The following is a 6,252-nucleotide window of genomic DNA, read 5'->3' on the forward strand; positions in this document are numbered from 1 at the left end:
GAATCCATTTTCTCCTTATAAAATTCCTAACAACATCAATGTTAGGCCTAAAACTAGAAAATCATCCAATTAATGTCATGGCTAAACCAACGACAGTGAGATCCACCAACTTATCTAGAACAGAAATAGCAACCAACCTTGAAACTCTATCGTGTGGGTCCCTAGTTTTGTAATCTTTGTCTTCCACCAATTTGAATGTCTCCTTGTCCTCTTCTGTACCTTAGGATGCCTAGAAAACAGCCTGATTGCCAGTTCCGCCCCCAGAAAGACTGCCTTTCCCAAGAAATTTGCCATTCCCAGATTTGAAATTTGGGATTCCTGCTCGCCACTCTCCTTGCCACTCCATTCTTCAATGGAAATAAAGGATACTGGTTAGAGTTCAATGAAGGGATATGTAAAATTAATGACAAATGTGGAAGTCTAATTTCCACTAGTAAACAATCAAGAGATAATTTGTCTCATCTAAAAACCACCATAGGTAACTGTCTAGTGGCTAAGGTAGAAGATAGTTGGTTGTGGCACAAAAGATTGTGTCATATTAATTTTGATAGCATAGCTAAAGTCAGTAAGGCAAAATCAGTCAGAGGTATGCCTAACATATTAAAACCTGAAAAATGCTATGTGCAAAGAATGCCAACTAGGGAAGTTGACAGGGTCCAGTTTCAACAGTAAAACTTTCTCATTTGAAAGTGTGCTAGATTTAGTTTCCACAGACCCGTGTGGTCCCATGAGAACCAATATTTTCTATGGAGACCAGTATTTTATGTTATTTGTGGATGTCTTCTCAAGAATGATGTGGGTTGTATTCTTAAAAGAAAAATTAGAAGCTTTTCACATGTTTAAGGTGTTTAAGGCTCGAGTAGAAAGAGGAACCGGTAAGAATATAAAGTGCCTAAGATAAAATAGAGGAGGAGAGTTCACCTCTCAAGAGTTCATGAACTACTGTGAGGAATAGGGAATCATGAGATAAATGTCTGCACCCATAACACCTCAGCAGAATGGAGTTGTTGAAAGAAGAAATAGAACTACCATTGATTGTGCCAGAACTCTTAATGATACAGAAGGATATCCCACATACCTTCTAGAGAGAAGCAATAAGCATTGTTATATACACTCTAAACTGGATACAAGTAAAATAGGGGACAAACAAAATTTCTTATTAATTATGGAGTGGTTACTCACCTAATGTTTGTTATTAGTATTTAGAAGCATGTGCTACATCAAAAGGGATGAGTACACTAGAAAATTTGATCCCAAGAGTGATGAGGGAACCTTCTTAGGTTACTCAACGAAGAGCAAGGCATACCGGTATCTAAACAAAAGGATCGATAAGATTGTTGATAGTGCAAAAGTTAGAGTAGATGAGTACTCTAAGAAAAATGAATAGGGTAGTAAGAGTGAACCGAAGGAATATAAAGGGTTTGAATACATTGTATCAGTGGAACCTACTAAAGAAGATCCCATTGAAGCGACTAATGAAGAATCCTATGAAATAGAACCTGCACAATCGGTAGAAGAAGCTCTAAGGAGTGAACTGATATTGGCTAAATATGTAAGAAATAATCACTCTATAGAAGATTGTTTCTATATTGGTAAGGTTTTGTCATTGATGTCAACACTTACTAAAACTCTAGCACTTTGGAGATCCAACAACATTCAAGTAAGCAAGTGACTTCTGCACAGTCACTGGTATCTGGTACACCAGCAAGATATACTGATCACCAACACTTGGAATGATATGGAAAACACCTGGTAATATCAAAGACATCATTTGGACATCTTGTCCTGGAGTTTTGTTTATTGGTATATCCATATTTGCATATTTGCTATTACTGGCAAATAGGTCTAGCATTACACCGATAGGTTTATCTTTTCCAGATCAGCATGGCATGCTATGGAGATGATTAATTATTGTTGTAAATAAATTGACATGTTCAATCGGTTATTGCATCAGATATTGTATTGTTTGTAAAATGTTTTATTGTAATATCTTATAGAGCCGACCTATGAAAGTTGGTCTTAGGTTATGGTATAAATGTAAGATCTTATTTGTAAGATTAGATGTGGAATGTGAAAAAGGGTTGTGTAAAGGTATATGCGAGAATAAGCAGAGCTATACATGTAGACATAATTTGAAGATTGAAGGAGGGTTTTTGTGAAGACAATCAGAACTACACCGGTACTGAATCCAACATATGAAGATGCTATTTTGTGCAGTACATTCTTATTGGATTTAACCATCCAACTATAGTTAGTGTGACTCCCATTTGTGATTGAGCAATGAGCTCTAGACGCTTGGCCTTTCTGCATGTGCAAACCCCATTTATGTACACTTACTATCTGGAGTAGTATCATCTAATTGTGGGTAAGGTTTCCCACCATGGTTTTTCCCCTTACAGGGTTTCCACGTACAAATATTGGTGTTATGTGTTGTGGATGACTTTGTCTTTATGTTTTATGCACTAATCCTTACCGGTATAGGAATTAACTGTCAAAACTATCTACCGACATATTAAACTGGTTTACCAGTATTAAGCATTAAATTGGTTAAGTTGTTTTGGTTTGAATTTATTTTGACAACTAATTCACCCCCCCCTCAGTTGCCTCTAGGACCTAACAAATGTATCATCAGTGACAAGGATGTAGGAGTTCTAACCAGAAGAAGAGAAAGAAATAATTAGTGTATGCTCTCCATTTTTTAGCCCAAAATAAAAAAGGAGGCTCTAAAAGATGATGACTGGGTCAAAGCCATGGAAGAAAAACTAGAGCAAATAGAGAAAAATGATACATGGACTCTAGTAACTAGACCGGAAAATAAGAATCTAATAGGCACCAAGTGGGTGTTCAAAAATAAGATGGATGAAATAGGTAAGGTAATAAGAAACAAGGCAAGATTTGTTTGTAAGGGTTATGCTCAAGAAGAAGGTTTGGAGAATGGAGAAACCTTCACACCGGTAGCCAAACTAGAAGGGGTTAGAATTCTGCTGGCCTATGCTTCTTACAAAAGGTTTAAAGTATACCAAATGGATGTGAAATCAACATTCTTAAATGGGGTGTTAGAGGAAGAAGTATACATAGAGAAACCATAAGGGTTTGCATCTAAAGATGGGAGAAATATGGTATGCAGGTTGTAGAAGGCTCTGTATAGGCTGAAACAAGCACTGAGAGCTTGGTATGAGAGGTTACACTCATATCTGCTAAGCATTGGGTTGAAAAAAACAAGTGATAGCAGTAACCTATATCTAAAGAGTGGAGCTGAAGGAAAACACCTAATTGCTGAGATATTTGTAGATGACATCATCTTTGGGGGAGATGATGAGATGAGAAGAAGTTTTGCAGGACAAATGCATCAAGAATTTGAGATGTCCATGATTGTTGAGATTAAGTTCTTTATTGGTCTACAAGTCTCTCAATTAAAGAATGGCATCTTTATCAATTAGACTAAGTACATAAGAGAAATTCTTAAGACTTTCAGAATGGAAGATTGCAAACATATTGGAACTCCAATGGTTATAGGTTGCAATCTATCTAAACATGCTGAAGAAGTGAATGAGACACTTTATCAGTCCATGATTGGTAAATTATAGTATGCAGTACATAGTAGACCAGACATAGCACAAGTTGTTGGCTTGGTTGCCAGATTCTCTACAAATCCAAAAGAAACTCACATGATGGTAGTCAAAAGAATATTCAGATACCTAAAGGGGACTGATGAGTATGGTCTCTGGTGTCCACATAAAGGAGACTTCAGTTTAAGTGTCTTCACTGATTCAAATTGGGTTGGAAACATCAATGACATGAAGAGTGCTAGTGGAGCAGCATTCTTTCTCAGATAAAGGATTGTATCTTGGACAAGTAAGAAACAAAACTACATTTCTCAATCCAGAGCTGAGGCTGAGTATGTAGCTGCTATAATTAATTGCACACAGATAGTTTTGATCAAGCAACTACTGGAAGGAATTCAAGAAAAATTAGTTGGACCAGTAGTGATTCATTGTGACAACACCAGTTGCCATTGACATATCTAAGAACCCGGTGATGCACTCCAAAATGAAGCATATAGTCATCAAATATCACTATCTAAGGAAACAAGTTCAATAAAAGGAAGTGATGTTTCAATACATACCAACAAAAGAGCAGGTGGCTGATATATTCACCAAGCCACTACAAAAGGACACCTTTGACTATCTCAGAGGTAAGTTGGGGGTTATGCACCTCCATTCAGTAAAGTAAGCAAACATGGTTCTACATCAATATGGTATGATTTCAAGTCTTTTAAATGAAAACAACTAGATTGATGAAGTGTGGACTACTCTAGTTAGGGGGAGTAGTCTTGCAACTGTTTAAAATGGACTCTTAGGCATTGTTGTCAAAGGGGGACATATGTTTAGAGTGTTTGTTAGAGTTTGAGCATTGGCAAATATTAGTGACAGGGGGAGATATTCATCACTTAGGGCAGAATCACTGGACTATTACAGAGATGAAGAAGCATGCATCTAATTAGCCAAAGTTTGAAGTGTTTTCCATCAATACCAAAGGGGGATATTTTTGTATTATTGGAATTGATAAAACTGGTCAATCTAGAAAACTGGTATATGTGCTAAGGTTTGTCATTGATGTCCAATACTTACCGGTGAAGACACTAACCGGTGAAGTGGTATAGGTAAAGTGGTGTTGATTTTCAGTAAGCAATAGTGAATGGAAACAACATTGGTATTGAATAATTAAAGGTTACTTCAGCTTAAGGAAAGATAAATTAAGTCAACCGATCTATCATTCAGGAAGATTGGTCACTTTGGTGATGGTGAAGTGACAAAAGTGACTCAGGCAAGAAAAGTTGTTTTCTCTAACCATTTGGTAACTCACTGGTAAACAGGGGAATAGACTTGGTGCTAGCACAACAAACTGACAATCAAAGGATGAACAGGTAATATAAGGAGTGTAGTTGCATACTGGTACACCAGTATGACAGAAGGAAGACAGGTGATCACCATAAATCTCAGAGTAGTGATCGGTTATTCAGTTGTTGTGGAAAAGGATGAGTTGGTAAGTTTGTGTCTACGCAAAAAAATTTGTTGGTAAGGTTAAATTTTAGTTATCATGCAGTCAAGCATGATTACATCCGAATTTTCTGGTTTGCATTCATTTGGTTGAACATGACTCAGAAGTATTTATCTTTGGGAGATGCGGTGATATAATTGGTTGAACACTTGGTAGAATTGTTGTAAGGCACACATAGGAAGCTTGGGAGATTTTGAAATTGGAATCTTTAAAAATACTTGATTGATTTGATTGAGAATATTCCTAAAGGTGTCAACAGAAAATGTATAAAGAGTTCTTGAGCTCTTTCAAAAAAATTTGATCATGAAATATGAAACAAGGAAATCTTGTTGAAGGCGATCCATGGTGAAGAGTAGAGTGAGAGGAAGTGCTAAGAGGTGTTAGCATAGTTGAGTGTGTGTGTGAGGTAGACCGACTGAGTGTAGAGCCAAAGAATAGAGAACCAGTTGAGACAAGAGATGAAGGACAAAGGACCGACAGAGTATAGTGGCGAGGGATAGGTGACCAACAAAGTGAATAGACGAAGGTGTAAGAAGGAAACCAATGTAGTATAGATAAGACACAACCGATGTGTATTGAGTAGGATACATATTGAGATATGATCAAGCTATCAGTAGCTAATTCAGCAGATCATCCATCTATTTCTTTCTAACAATTGTAGCATAAATCCCTTAACTGGGTGGACTTTAACAGGTCCCTATTGTAAAATCCCTTAACTGGGTAACATCTTAATTGATGTTCTAAGTCCTTTAACTAGGCTACTTTTAATAGGGTAAAGGCACTAACCGACCTTGATCAAAATCCCTTAACCAAGTGGCACCTAACAGTGTCTTTGTAATCTCCTAACATGGATGGCTCTTAACCAGGTGTACTGCAGAAGAGTGCAAATTTGGTGAGTTCCTACTCACACCATGGTTTTCTCCCTATTGGGTTTCCACGAGATAACTCCTTGGTGTCACTATCAAATTTTCCATGCTTGCATATTTTACTTCAGTGATTAAGTATATTGTTGGATCTTAGATGAATGAAGATTTAAGATAAAAGTTAAATTGTGAAAATTTGATTAAGTGCTAATGCATCCCTCCCCTCAGCACCAGTTCAGACTAACAAAATCATCTCTTACTTAAGTTGTTAGTAGTAAGGATTTTATTTTGGAGCAGAAGCCAGAAGAGAATATTAACTTTAGGGGTG

Source organism: Cryptomeria japonica, chromosome 4 (assembly GCF_030272615.1).
Source record: "Cryptomeria japonica chromosome 4, Sugi_1.0, whole genome shotgun sequence".
NCBI lineage: Eukaryota > Viridiplantae > Streptophyta > Pinopsida > Cupressales > Cupressaceae > Cryptomeria > Cryptomeria japonica.